This window comes from Hemicordylus capensis, chromosome 4 (genome assembly GCF_027244095.1).
Source record: "Hemicordylus capensis ecotype Gifberg chromosome 4, rHemCap1.1.pri, whole genome shotgun sequence".
Taxonomy (NCBI): domain Eukaryota; kingdom Metazoa; phylum Chordata; class Lepidosauria; order Squamata; family Cordylidae; genus Hemicordylus; species Hemicordylus capensis.
This window is the reverse complement of record NC_069660.1, coordinates 27,852,328-27,868,129: the sequence shown is the minus strand read 5'-3', so window position 1 is coordinate 27,868,129 and position 15,802 is coordinate 27,852,328.

Sequence of the window (15,802 nt, the reverse complement as noted above, 5' to 3'; positions counted from 1 at the left end):
TTCCTTTCTGTTCTCTTCCTTTGGGCAGGCCTTCCAATTTCAGAAGGATGTCGTCTTCTCCTTTATGGCTTCCTTGACTTTACCTGTTAGCCATGCTGGCATCCTCCTGGACTTAGTGATACCTTTCTTCCTTTTTTGTGTACATTCTAACTGGGCTTCTAGTATTGTGGTTTTGAGTAAACTCCATGCATTCTGGAGTGAAGTGACTCTCCTGATTTTCCCTTTCAGCTTTCTTTTCACTATACTCATTTTGGAGAAAATTCCTCTTCTGAAATTCAAAGTGTCTGTGTTAGACTTCCTTGGTGATGTTCTCCCCACATATATGCTGAATTTGATCACATTGTGGTCACTGTTCCCTAAGGGGTCAATGACACTGACATCACACACCAGGTCCTGGGTGTCACTCAGGATTGAGTCCAAGGTCGCCTTCTCTCTGGTTGGTTCCGTGACCAACTGTTCTAGGGCACAGTCATTCAGCGTATCTTGAAATGTGACCTCCTTGTCATTACCTGACTGTGAATTTATCCAGTCTATGTGTGGGTAATTGAAGTCACCTGTTATTACTGCCCTGCCTCTCCTTGATGCCTCTTTGATTTCCTCCCGCAACTACTTGCCATGGGAAGTATCCACTTGCCATGGGAAGAGAGGCACTGCTAGAGGGCACCGGGTGCGTGGGCCAGATGAAGAGGAGGCAACAACGGTGGTTCAGGCTCCTATTGTCATTGGCAGTCTTGGCGGCAGCATCTGAGGCTGCAGAGGGATTGGCTGGCTGGCTCATCCAAGAAGCTCCCCCCACCACTGCTGCTTCTGCTCCTCCAGCCCAGCTGCTGTGCTATAATGGCAAATGGGAGACAGCCTGGCCTGTTCTCAGCCTGCATGCCACTTCCTGCCCACCCTCCCCTCCCTTCCCTTTTAACGTCTGCAGAGGAGGAGGTGGAGCTGAGCAACCCACTGGGTAGTACCCAGTTCCTCCCTCCCTTCCATGGAGAAGAGCCAGGAAGGGGCTAGGCAGGCAGTGGATGGCAAGGCCAAGCAGCTTCTGATCAGTGTTCCCTCTAACAGGGATTCCCGGATGTTGTTGACTACAGCTCCCATAATCCCCAAGCAAAGGCTGTTGCAGCTGGGGATGCTGCGAGTTGTAGTCAGCAACATCTGGGAATCCCTGTTAGTGGGAACACTGCTTCTGATTCTCCACCATCACCTTATCTGCTGCATGGGAGAGGAGAGCTGGTCTTGTGGTAGCAAGCATGACTTGTCCCCATAGCTAAACAGGGTCTGCCCTGGTTGCATCTGAATGGGAGACTTGATGTGTGAGCACTGCAAGATATTCCCCTCAGGGGATGAAGCCGCTCTGGGAAGAGCAGAAGGTTTCAAGTTCCCTCCCTGGCTTCTCCAAGATAGGGCTGAGAGAGATTCCTGCCTGCAACCTTGGAGAAGCCACTGCCAGTCTGTGAAGCCAGTACTGAGCTAGATAGACCAATGGCCTGACTCAGTATATGGCAGTCTCCTATGTCTGTGACTGACACGCTACCAGGTTTGACAGCAGCGGGGTCAGTGGGAGGGTATCCCACCTTGGTTCAGGAACCAATTTATAACATGGTTTCCTGTGGGAAAATAGGTTCTGAGTTGAGATGTTTTGACTTAAGAGACAGTCTTCAGGATCCAGTTTCAGGATCTTCCTGCCCTGGCAGCTGGAGCAGAGTTCTTTCCCGCAGGGAGGGTAGAAATAAGCTCCCCGCAGCTGCTCTTTCTTTGGCTGGTGACTTGGGCCAGCCCAGGCTTCCCTTGCTTTGGTGTTCTTCCTGGGATGGAGGGAGTAGGTGCAACCTCCCTGCGGTCCTTATGCGGTCCTGCGGTTCTTGAACTTTGGTCCCCAGTAGGACGACAGCTCCCCGATCCCCAGCCACAATGGTCAAGGCCATTGTGGCTGGGGAACATGAGAGCTGTAACAAACAACATTTTGGGGACCCAGATCCCATCATTCCCAGCCAAGGCCATTGTGGCTGCGAATGATGGGAGCCAGCAACATCTGGGGACCCAAGATGTTAAGAACCCCTGCTTTATGGGTAGAGGTGCACCTAGGTAATTTTGGAGGCCCCCCCCCACTGCAAGTTAAGCATCATCTCCCTACGTGCACACACCATGATGACACACAGAGTATGTTTAACACGTGATTTCTTGAGGGCACAAACAGCAACTGAACTCACAAGAATGCAAGGATATAAAACGGGTCTATTTATGCAAATATGCATTAGCAGAAACATTTCAACACACAAATTAACATATTCCCATCCCACATATTTCTTTCCCCACTCTGTCTCTAAAGCAGAAGGCATGCTTGGCTGCCTGACACAAGTTATGGCCATGCTCAGCCGCCCGATGCAGCGTGGGTCGGCAGTGCGGCGTCCACATACCCCGGACAGACTAAAGAGATTTTGAGGGCCCCCAGGGGTTGTGGAGGCCCTGGACTTTGGCCCAGAAGTCCAGGGGTAAGACTGCATAAAAGTATGGGGCGCTTTCTTTCCTGGAAGCTCAGCTCCAGCATCATTCAGAAACCTTGTAAGACATTTGGCTGTGAGCTGACTTTTAAGGAACTGCCGAGGGATTGAAAGCATTTTTGTTTCCAGCAGCTCTAATGGAACTGTAATGAGATACTGTTTATATTTGTTTTTAAACCCATTGTTGCTTTCCCCAGCCTCTGGGATGGGGCAGGCTGGATGCACATGAATTCAATAGGTAGTCATTTGTACCTTCACTGTAGTAACACACGTAGTGACTAGATGCCAGAGCAAAACAGGTGCAAAGCACAGCCTCTGTATATTGCTCAAGGAAAGCAAGTGGTTGTTTGCTTAAAATATTAATCAGCTTTGACACCAATAAAGACAAAGCAAGGAGAGTATTTCCAGGAATGGGAGTTCACCAGCCATAACACGTTTCAGGGAACTGTTGTGCGAATAACTAGGAATAATATATAACAAGTATGGACCCACAACGAAACGTTGCAGTGAATCCTTGACGTTCCTGTGACTGAGCAAGGTGGTGGTGGGGGGGAGTGAGTTAGCAATGAGTCCCTATTGTAACTTGGGGCTTATTTCATATACACATTTTTATTTTTTTCTGTTTTTTTGTTTCCTGGATGCAGCAGTTTTGATGGAAGCAAGCAACACACCTTTCAGTACAAGTGTGTGAAGGTTCAGAACCAAGGAATGTGTGTTGGGGGTGACCCTTTCCCCTCCAACTTTTTCCCAATCCAAGTTGTCATGTGAGCAAAATCTCCATGTAATGTCAAAAGCACTTTCAGTATGAGTACTTCCAGACAAAGGTCGACATCTGTCCAGACTAACAATGCACCTATGTGCTGGGGAGGGGCAATTTCCACTGCTCTCCCTTTCCCACTGTGCCTCCTGCAAATTAGCCCCCAAGGGTCACACTGTTAATGCAGCTCAGGATGGCATTAGCTTTTTTAGCAGCTGCATCACACCGCTGGCACATGTTCAACTTGTGGTCCATTAAGATAACACCGAGATACCTTTCACATGTATTAGTGCCAAGCCAGATCTCCCCTATACTATACTTGTGCATTTGGTTTCTTACCAAAATTCAGGACTTTTCATTTATCTCCACTGAATGTCATCTTGTTGATTTTGGCTCAATATCCAAGCCTGTCAAGATGGCTTTGAAACTTGATTTTGTCTTGTAAGGTGTTAGCAGTCCCCCACATGTCATCTGCAAATTTGATAGCATCTCTACTCCCTCATCCAAGTCATTTATAAAAATGTTGAACAGCACAGGCTCAGAACAGAACCCAGTGGCACTCCAGTCTATGCCACAGGATTTTTCTGTACCAACAAAAGATCTATATTTCTCTTGAAGCCTCCTTCCCAAACATGCATTTTAACCACATTATTTTATGTCTTCAATATATAGGATGGATTGTGTTTCCACTTTCTCAAATGCAGCTTTATGGTAATATGGTTATCCTAAATTAAATTCAGAAAAGTACATTTTCCTCTGATTTGTCTGTGTACTATGAAAATAAGAGTTATTGACATTTTCTTTGCAACAGTATAATGACATGTTTCTCAGCTTAACTGATGGAAAAATGGATTTAAATGAACTGAAGCAAACAAATCTAGATAAATATGACAAGGGCTGCAGTCTGGAGAGCTGACTGAGCTGTAGCTTTACACTTGCACAAAGGCACTTTTGACTGTTCCGCTTCCAAACAATTGTCTTCTATGCAATTCAACAAACTGCTTTAAAATTTTGAATTTCAAAAGTGGTTTTTCATGCACCTTGGAGGGCTTGTGTTGAAAGGGTGAAAAAACAAACACACACATCACTAGTCCAGAGATGATTTTGACTGGTAGCAGGTGCTACCCACAAAATATTTTCTGCACCCCGCTTTTACTCCCCATCCACCAGACTGGAACTTTACAGCAAAGTTCCAGTCATAGTATATTATGGTACTATAGATTGAATTAATTGTTTTAAAAGATCTCTGTTGTTTAAATAAGCCTCACACACACTCAGTCACTCCTCTACCCCAGAATAAGCATCAGGAGCCAGTACAGTCAGGTGGGTAACAGACTCCTCAAGCCTCCCAGGAATCAATCCCTTAGCTTCCTTCCCAGCCAGGAAGCTGGCTGGGTGAGACCATGTGTGTGGGGTGGTGGTACAGGGTCATCTCCCCTGCAGATTTCAGTAGACTGGTACTGACCTCTTTCTCCACCCAGTCTTTCCTGCCACATGGTCTTGGACAGAAAGAGAAAAGTATACTGGAAAGCTTGACCTAATCCCCAAAGACAGCATTTTAAAAAAGAAATCTGGCACATTTTCTGAATGTTGAAAATGTCAAGCATGCTTCATTAATAAGGTGAATAAACTAACAACATTCATTCAACTTATCTCTAGAAGCTATATTATTTATTTTAAAATGTTTTTTTGATAAAACTGTTTTTAAAAATCGTATGCTTTTAAAATTGATTTGTTTGCACTGAGTTTTATTTATTGTTTTAAGTTGTATACAGCACCTTGAGACCTAGGTGTTGGGCAGTTTATAAATGTAACAAATAAATAAATAAATATTTAATGTATAGCAAAATCCACACTCCCCTAATAATATTATTTGCCACCCCAAACTAGTTGTTCTGCCCCCTGCAAAAGTCCTTGCAAAAGTCTCATTGGTTGCACAAAGTGGTCAATATAGTATAATATGTAGATGTGCCCAAACACTCTATCTTTCCCCAACTCCTAACAAAAAGTTCTGCAATTAAATTTTAAACAGTAACTTATTTGTGGGAATAATGAAAAAGAGATTGAGAGAAAGGAGGATGCTAAATTTTGTGTTTTCTCTATTGTTAATGCTGGCGTAGCAATCAGCTTTAACATACATTTGCCTACTTTCCTATGTATAATTATTTTAATAATCAAAATTATTGTGAAAACACAATCCATATTCCAGAAAGATGTGAGCTGTAGTATAAACTCTCTATTAATTGTTTACATTTCTGTGCTTTCTCAGTAGAAGTGGGTGAGAGAACAGCGTGTATTTTTGACCAGATTTCTATAATCATGAATTCAGCAATGTTTTCTTTTGAAGCAAAATGTTTTGTGCCTTAATTATGGGCTCTGCTATCATTAAACAGTAGAATTGTTTTATTGTTCTTGCAAAGACAATTAATGCATGTGGATGTTTTGTGCTGATACAAAAGCATCAACTCATGCAGCTTACTCAATTGCTTATTCAATATCGTAATGGAAATACAGTTGCACATAACAAGAAGGAAGGCTAGCAGACCATTTTTAAGAGGACTGAAAGTGGCTTTACTTTCTATACACGTACACTACAGATACATTTCCTTTGCCCTAGAGTCACGTCTGGGCAAACACAGGTCTTGCAGGTTCTTGAAACTTGAAAAACCTGACCGTCTGAAACTTGACTATGCTGAGGCTTGACAAGCAGGTAAACCAACAGGGAAGCTGACAGACTGGGAGGGGAACACGTAGGTGGGAAATCAAAACAGGTAGGCAGGCACCCCCAAAGCAAATCAAGGAGCTGCACAAGCAAAGCCAGAGTCTTCTTTATCTGGGCGAATCACACCTGACCTGGAAATGTGTTGTTAGGTCAAGTCAAAAGGGACCAATCAGTTGTCAGAGGAGGGGGTGCACTGGTGATGGAGCTCTGCTAGAACCGGGGAGACCAGGCCCTATTTTCCCTTCTATTCTTCCCACACTATTTTGCAGCCCGGAGTGATTAATGACAAAGGGTGCCAGTACATGGATCAGGAGGCTTCTGGTTTCAATCCCAGCTGATCCTGGCAGTTTATAACTACAGCAGGTGCTGCTAGGGTAACCTGAACTGGTATAGTGGGAGGTAAGAACACAAGAGTCTTTCTGGGTCAGTCCAAAGGCCGATCTAGTCCAGTATCTTGTTTCCCACAGTGACCCACCAGATCGCTTTGGGAAGCCCCCAAGGAGGAGATGGCATGCCTTCTTACTTTCAATCCTGCTGTTTGTTTTTAGAATGATTGCGTTTCACACCATCCCAAAGCGACATACATAGTCGAAGCAGCAGCTGATATTCAAAGTGCAGAAACTTAATCCTGCAATTGGTATTCAGAGATATACTGATCTCTAGATGTTTTCTTCCTAACATTCAAGGCATCTTAGGTCACTTCTGTATGGCAATAAAGTGTATTCAAACCTTTATGCAAGTTCCAAGTGTGATTTTACTCTCCATACACATGCTGCTTCTTGCAGCATTCTTTCCCTCTGGATACACTGAGCAGGGATCTTGTGTGATTTTCACAGTGCCATCTGCTGGCCAGTTCTTGCGTTCTTTTTCATTACTACTTTTCTGGTGACTGGGGAGAAGGGTGGGTTCTTCTTGGAATGCAAGAGCTGGCCAGCAGGTGGCGCTGTGAAAATTGTGTGAAGTCCCTGCTCGGCATATGTTCAGAGGGTAAGATCACACTAGGATGTAGTGTAGAAGTCTGCAGCAGTGTATGGGGAATAAGATTGTGCTTGGGACTTGCACAAAGGTTTGAATATCCTATACTTTATTATTGCTTTATGGAAGTAGCCCTACAGTTGGATGAAGCCAACCAAACATCTATAACATCAGGTGCTTTCCTGTTCTGCCAATAGTCAACATCAAACATTCAAAGACAGCATTAAAAAAACCTCAATTCTGAACCCATATCATAATAATTGTCCTTGAACATGTACATATCTCTCTGTTGCTCCCAAAGGAGCATGATAAATGGATGTGAAACGGTTAGTAGTATCTCTGCTTTGTGTTCTAGAGAATGTAGGGATTGCTGTGGTTAGTGTGCCTTTTGTTGGCTGTATGGATTCAATAATTTTACAGTGGGAAGCTCTTGCTGTGAAACATTCTCTACCTTTCCTTGTTTGTACATGTTGCTGTGTTGATAATTTCAGAGCATGATTTGGTAATTGGTTTAATAGCCCTGACAATTTGTTAGGATAGTTTCAGATTTGCTCTCTGTGTGACTTCCTGGCCAATCCTCCTGGGACGTGAGCTTAGAGTAATAACAAATCCTCATGTGATATCACCATGAGCAGTTTCACTTCCCATAGTAACTCATTTGGGACAGAAACATGGAAAAACCACAAACTCAACCAGAGTAAACAATTGAGATTTTAAACACTATTAGAATATAGCCTAAAACATTTGCCTGATTCAGGCATTATGCTGTACAGTTGTACAGATGTCTGTACACTTGTGTATGTATTTGTGTGAATGACTGTCTCTGTCCATTCTAAAAGTAAAACCTGGGTACAGGCTCCTCAACTGCATGGTACAGACAGGAAGTGTACTGCTGTACCTGTGTTCAACATAACCTGTGAATGACTGTACCTGTGTACAGATCTGTACCTGTGTATACTGTATACTCATATGAGTGTTGAACATAACATGTGAATGGGCCTACTGAGGATCTGTGTTCTGACTATCTTACCTGGCTCTTCTTGTGATGGTTTTTCATACAATACATTCTATCCTAAAAGAAGTTGCTGGGGGTGATGGGACTTGTAGTCCAACAGCAGCTGGAGAGCCTCAGATTGGCTCTAGGCCCAGCTCTGGCTTGGCTTTGTCACTACCGCACTACTGATTAGCTGCCCCTTCCCTACCCCAAAGAATACAAATTATTTCAGCCTGTTTTGTGGCATTATTTCTGCTGCTCCTATCATTTTTCTCGCCTTCCTTTGTACCTCTCCCATCTTTGCAATGTGTGGTTGTCCCAATGTGAACCTCCGCATTTTCCTCCCGGTTCATGAAAATTTCTTGCTGTTTCTTTGTGCCTTGGCTCTGCTTCTTCACGGAATGAGTGTTTCATTATACCTTTCAAGTTGGGCTGCTCTGTATTTTATAATTGAAATATACCAGTTTGATTAGTTTGAAGGCTGTACGGAGAAATAAATTGCCATCATTTTGCGAGTGGCAAAGCTCCTTAGAAGACTGTCGTTGAATAATGATACTGCTTCATGCCCCTCATTCTGGCTGTACCTGATCAGTAGGAAGTCCAGGGTAGCCTTTTATAGTATTTCTTTAGGGGAGAGAGTGATGAAGACTTGCCTCTAGTTCAGGTATAACAGGCAATTCACATGATCAAAAACTGGGTAGGACACCTATCCGGCTTTGGGAGCTGTATGTGCCCTCAGTTTTCAAGCGTGTTTGTGTGAGAGAGCGAGTGAGCAAACAACTAGGTTGGGGGGGGAGTGATTGTTAGGGATGTGCACAGAACCGGGTGGGTGAGGCTTGTAGGCCGGTAGGGTGCAGTTTTAAGGGCAGAGGAGGGTGCACTTACCCCTCCCATTGCTTCCCCCCCACTGGTGTCTGATTTTAGTAAATCCCGTCAGGGCGGCAGCATACCTCCCTGCTGCCCCATTGCTCCCATTTACTGGAACTACCCAGAAGTATTTGACATGCTGGCGCATGTCGGTGTGGGCACATCGGGCCTGCCTGTGTGCACGTGCCCGCGCAGGCGTGCCAAATACTTCTGGGTAGTTTCAGTAAATGGGAGCAACGGGGCAGCAGGGAAGTATACTGCTGCCCTGACGGGATTTACGAAAATCAGACACCGGCGGGGGGAAATTGGTGGGAGGGCTGGGCTCAGTGCACCCTCTCCTGCCCTTAAAGTTGCACCCCCGCCTTCGAACCGGCAGAACCACCCACTGACCGAACCGGTTCGAAGGCCCATAAAGGGCCTCCGAACCTGTTCAGCGTACATCCCTAGTGATTGTGTGTGAGGCAGGAGCTGGGTAGGACAATGCTATCATAACCAGCTCTCGTACCTGGCATTTTAACAAGCCAGGAAGAAAAGCCATCCTACCCCGCCCCTCTCGCACACATGATCACTCCCTTTTCCTCCTACTTAGTCGTTTGCTCGATCAAAAATCGGGAGGGTGCCCAGCTCCCGATTTTTCTACTTGTTCTACCCGGTTTTTGATTGCGTGAATGGCCTCACTGCCTGATTGCTCAAGGTGAGGAAAGGTTGGCAGAGTGTAGCTCAGAGTCTGACTGTGAGGATGGGATGGAAAAGTCAGGCCCAGGCCCAGCCCCAAGCTTTGAAACCAGGCTGGAACTTGAGTCTGCTTGCTGGAAGGCCTCCGAGCCAGAAAGCATGGAACTGGAATCTCTGGAACCAACACTCACTGAGTCTGAGCCCAAGCCCTTCCAGTGAACAGGCCTTCCAGTCCGGAAGCAACTGCCTCCTTCTCCGGAACCAGCCTTCTGGAACCAGTGAGCTGGCCTCTTCCACTCCAAGGACCTCATGCCAAGCCTGCACACCAGGTTTGGCAACAGGTCAATGGGGACTTGATGGAGTAGAGAAAGGCAGCTGAACTCTGAACTAGAGGGCTGCCCATTTAAATCTCTCTCCTCTCTAGAGGCAGGGAGGCAAAGTTTGGCAGGGGGTAGTCTAAGCCTGGAAGTATTTAAGAGATCAGTAGTTCTGGCTTTTGCTGGAGCAGGTTGCTCACTTAGACCTTCTGTAACTCCACCTGCCTTGCCACCTTCTCTCCTCCCTCCACCTGTGAAAACAACACCCCCCATCTGGTTTGGATTGATGATGACCCACTGTTATTCTTGTACCAGTATAATCACAGCAGTCACTATGGTTATGCTGGTATAGAAATAAAGCTGCACTGTAGTTATTATCTGTGTCTGCAATGCTGTAATTACTCCAGTAATCAGTATTAAGGGCCAGGGAAGGCATTGCATTATATCTGTAATTAGCGCTGATGGATTTTGGTCTACCCACCCCCCAACCCGTTTCCTGCAGATTCAGATCATGGCAATGGGGGTTGGGAGCTTCAATCCCTCCTCCTGCCATCATGGTCCCAGTCTGTCCCTGTTTCACAAGGAAGAAAAGCTCCTATGGGCACCAAGAGGCTGCTAACTATGGCTGACTTTTGAATCTGAGATGGAACACATCTGGGAACCCAAGGCTTGGAACTTGTGCCCTAGACAAAAGGAACATAAAGAATAACAGAGGATGACAACGTATAGGGCACATTTCATAGGAACATAGGAAGCTGCCATATACTGAGTCAGACCATTGGTTTGTTTAGCTCAGTATTGTCTACACAGACTGGTAGCGGCTTCTCCAAGGCTGCAGGCAGGAATCTCTCTCAGCCCTATCTTGGACGCGACCAAGAGGTTCACGCAGATGAGACAGTAAATCTCTTCTGGAAAAGTTTGTATGGTTATGTGCAAAAAGACAAGCGTATCTCTTCTAAACAGCAATGGGACAAATTGTGGAAATGGACGTCGGATGTAACCCCCCCCCCGATTACCTGATGTGCCTTGAAATCCCCCACCCCCGAGTTACAGTACTACCTGCATATACTTCATAACCTTGTGGGTTTCCAAATCATTGTGTGTAAATCTTTGTAGATATATCATGTAAAAACAACCACTTTGTATATAATTGTGCTTTGGCAACGTACTGTATGCTTTGGTAGTTTGTTGGTTCAATAAAAAAATCTTGTCCTATTTAAAAATAAATAAATAAATCTTGTCCTATCTTGGAGAAACCAGGGAGGGAACTTGAACCTTCTGCTCTTCCCAGAGCAGCTCCATCCCCTAAGGGGAATAGCTTACAGTGCTCACACATCACGTCTCCCATTCATATGCAACCAGAGTGGACCCTGCTTAGATAATGGGACAAGTCATGCTTGCTACCACAAGACAAGCTCTTCTCTCCAATACATTGTTGTATTGACTTTAATCGAAATTTGAAGGTCAAAGAATGGGAAGATGCTATACTCAGACAGATATTTATAACAATGGGGTTGGGAAGATAATGTGAAGTTCATATAGTTTATGTGCTTCAGCAATTTTTTAAATAAACCAAGATGCGAGGCATACATAATGCAATTAATATACACATAAATTTTGCATGGGGCAAAATTACCATGAAATTCAGTCTAGCTATCTGGTTAATTATTCTTGCCCTTACAAATTAAGTTTAAGAAACATTCTTCTAAGATGAGTCCTTTATTAAGCAGACACAATATTCTGATAGTAGTATTTCATGGTAATTCTCCCGCAAATCTTCCCCTTTTCCTGAAATTTCCAAGTCTTTATCTAAAAATAAACATCTGCCTTGTCGGTTCCTCCCTCCGCCCAAATAATTAAGTATGGCTTTGGTTTTTTTCTGCTTCCAATCATAATGGGTTATAGTTATGGTGATAGTTATAGTTATTTTAATATTTTATGCAGTTCAACCTAAGGTAGGTTTTTGTGGAAAATGCCATTCAGTCTTCTTTGCAGTGGGTGGGAGGTTTCTATCTATCTATCTATCTATCTATCTAACTAACATAGTTTGGCGGGAGATTTGTATTTATTTATTTATTTATTTAGCATAGTTCTATCCCGCCCAAAACTTGCGACTCTGGGTGGTTTATAATTAAAATCATTTAAACATTAAATCAATTAAACAATTAAAATAATTTAAAACTATAAATCTAATTAATAGGTTGGTGGAATACAATAGGAATTTCTAGCAGATACTGACGAGGTGAAAGCATTAGTCCACAAATACATATAATATCTACACAGATATTCTACTTTGAATGACTTCTCAAACAAAACAGCATGGCCAGCTCAGGTAGATGATGATTTCCAGTTACAGTTTATTTAATTATTTATAGCCTGCCTTTTGGTCCTCCAAGGCGGCTTGCCACCAATTAAAAAGAAACAATGCAAAATTAAAACAAAATAAACAAAAGACAATAACAATAAATGATCAAAACAGCTAAAAGTAGAAAACACTGCAGGATATAAAACTCAGCAAGAGGAAAACCATAGTCACTCAACCAAACCTCTGACAAAGCAGAAACATCTTATCCTGGGCATTTTCCAGACTACGAGATTTGCAACGGTTAATGCGTTAATGCGTCACAAACTGTGACGGAATAACAATAACGTAATGGTTTCAAAACGAGAGTAAAGGGTTGTTTCATGTTTTGTCGTAAGCTGGTGGCCATTCGTATTTTCCAGCCCCAGAAACATATTTTTCAGGCAGGAGTGTCCACATTCGCCTTGAAACCCATTTATCTGCTCCTCCTCCTGCTCCATTTGGGCCAATGGACTCCTGGAGCGTGTGTGACTGTGACTTTAAAAAAAAAAAAATTAATGAGGGAGCGAAAGGAAATCCTGTGGTGAACCTGGAAGTGGGGAGAGAGGAATTGGTGTGCCTGGGTGGGCGCTCTCTTCCATGGCGGCAGTGGCCAGCAGCCCTTCAGCAACCCTACCGGGTAGCTTTGCTGAGCGGAGCAGGCTGCTCGCCACACACTGGCCACCACCACCACCCCCCCCCCCCCGAGCCAAGGCGGGCACACGGGCGGACAGAGCAGTCGCTGGCTCTGTCTCCCCTCTCAGAGCCGAGGTGGGCCTGTGGGCAACCTTGCTGAGTGGAGCAGGCTGCTCGCTGGCCACTGCCACTCCCCTTCCCCAGGGCTGAGGCAGGGGCATGGGCAGCCTTGCTGAGTGGAGCAGGCTGCTTGCTGGTCGCCGCCACCACTCCCGCCCCAGAGTAAAGGTGGGCGCGCAGGCAGCCTCCCCGAGTGGAGCAGGCTGCTTGGTGCTTGCTGGTTGCTGCTGCTTCCCCCCGTCACACATGGCCATGCTGGCTGCTGTGCCGCTGGGAGCCAAGGTGGGTGAGCGGAGCAGGCTGCTCACTTCGTTGCCTCGGTCGCCGCTTGCTGCCACCCCCCCATGGCTCGGCCAGTGGGAGGCTGGAGCTGAGCGAGCAGCGAGGCAGGCTGCTTGCTGCTTGTGCCCCAGCGGCAGCACCACCACTGTGGGGCCCCTTCAAACGCGAGGTCCAGGGTGATCACACCAGCTGCACCACCCTAAGGAAGGGCCTGCCCCAGGCAGAGCCTCGCTAGGGCCAGGGAGCCTTGCGGCTTTCTCCTCTCCGCCATCGCCCTTGCTGCTTCCCTTCTGCCAGGCCTTCTCCTGAGGAGGGAGGATGGTGGCGGCTCACCTCCAGATAAATAAATACATACATAGGAGAGAAGAGGCAGAGGGGAGGAGGGAAGGCGAGCGCTCTGCCTGTTAGGGCTGTGGAATTGCACAGAAGTAAATGGATCATGGTCCAGTTCAATGGGCTTCCTTTTAAGTAAGTGACTGTTCTTTCTCCCTGCCCTTTACCTTGTGGTATGTATGCATTTATTTATTTATTTATTTATTTATTTAGTATATTTGTATACTGCCCCAAACGCAAGTCTCTGGGCAGTTTACAACAAATAAAAAGATTAAAACATTGCAACAATTTTAAATTTAAAACAACGTTAAAACTAACTAAAATAATCAAACAATTAAAACAGTATCTAATTAAAAGCCTGGGTGAACAAATGTGTCTTGACTACCTTTTAAAAAGTTGTAAGAGATGGGAGGGCTCTTAAGCAAGTGGGATTGTACAGAAGTAAATGATTTAGTTCAGTGGGCTTCCTCTGCAGTAAAAAGTGCAAGAGAAAGGGTTGGATTCCGAAATCTGCTCAGCTGCACTAATATGAGTCTCTGGCCAAAGTAGCAAATTAAAAGGGGAATGCATACAAGAACCCTGGTGGAATAATAATAATAATAATAATAATAATAATAATAATAATAATAAACCCCTCTGATCTACTCCCTCCCCATCCCCTTCTGTGTTGAGAAGCTTCAGTTATGTTGGAAGCAAGCGGAGGAGGAGGGAGGTGTGGGGTTTGGAATCTGTGGGAGGAAAGGTGGGGAAAGCCAAGATTTCTCCCTGCCTGTGTCTTTCCCTGAGGCGAGGGGATGGAGGAAGCAAGTAAGGGTGGGGGCAAAGAACTGTCCACACTGCAAAATGCTACAACAAATAAAAATGCGGGGAAAGGCTTCCTACAATGGAAAAATGTAGCTACTTTTCTGCAGTGCATTTACAACATTGTAGGGCAAAAACGCATCATTAAAATTCAAATCAAGGCATGGGAAATGTGAACGCACCCTGCTGACAACGTAGCAACACCAATGTGGAAACACGGGCAATATGGAAGGGCACTTAGAGGATATCATCATCATCCTTTATTACAGCCATAGACCAGCATAATAATACAATTTAGAGGATATGGTGTGAGTATGTTGCAGTGTGTAATCTGGAAAACGCCCAGGTATTGGGGGAAAATCAGTGAAGGGGCCAAGTGGGCCTCCATCCTGGGGAAAGCAGTTTTGTAATTTGGGTGTCACAGCCAAAAAGGCCCTGCCAACTGGATCTCTAAAAAGGCAGACAATGCAGGGTAGATAGACAGACCAATCTGTTTCTGTACTATAGCCCAGTGTTTTCTAAACTTCTGATAGCAACACAGTATTTTTTTTATTAAAACAGAGGCACGCTTCATGTGTATGCCCCCACAAGTATATCTTTAACATAAGAGTCAAGTTTATTACCAAATTTAATGAACTATTAAATGAAGTTAGCACTTACTTTTTTTTTTTTTTAGCTTCCTGGCTGCTCTGATCATACTTTCCTGAGCACAACCCCTGACAGTGCCCATGCAAAGATGTGGCAAAACTAGCCTACTGCTTGAAGAGGTCACACCTTTGCATGAGGCTGCTGTCTGGGCTGACCTGATTGGATGAAAGCCTGTGTAGACCAAAACTCCTGCATAATGTTGTGGTGGGCTATCCCCTCTGAGTCCAGATAATTCTGATGCATTTCTTCATTGGGGGTATGGATAGATCATTTAATCCCTGCTGATGTAGAACACCTGCTTCAGAAGGTATGGAAGAAAAGAAACAGACCCTGAGGCTCTTAGGAGTCTTTGATCATTTAACTTTTTTTTTAAATGGCATACTTAATTTAATGTGCTGATTTGATCAATTTAATGTGATCAAAACTTTAAATGGCCTTGATATCTCCATGACTGCCTCCTCCCCTGTGAACTTACCTGAATACTCAAATCAGCCCCAGAGGTCTTCCCTCTGCATCCTGCCATCATCTGAAGTGTGGTGGGTAGGCACTAGGCCTGTGCAAAGCTTCACCTCCAAATATCCAAAGCTGAGTACTCTGCACAGCCCCCCGGCACCTCACAGAGGCAACCATTTTCACTGCTCACCTCTGTACATTGCTGCATTTCCGCCAGCACTGTTGGGGTCCCTAAATGCAAAACAATGTCCGGCCAGCCCCAACAATGTCTGAGAAGGTGCTCAGGAAGCACTAAGAAGTGGAGTCCTTGCTAGCGGACTCCAAGTGGAGTCCTTGCCTAAATACCTATGGGGTATGTAGGTATTTGCACAGGCCTAGAGAGC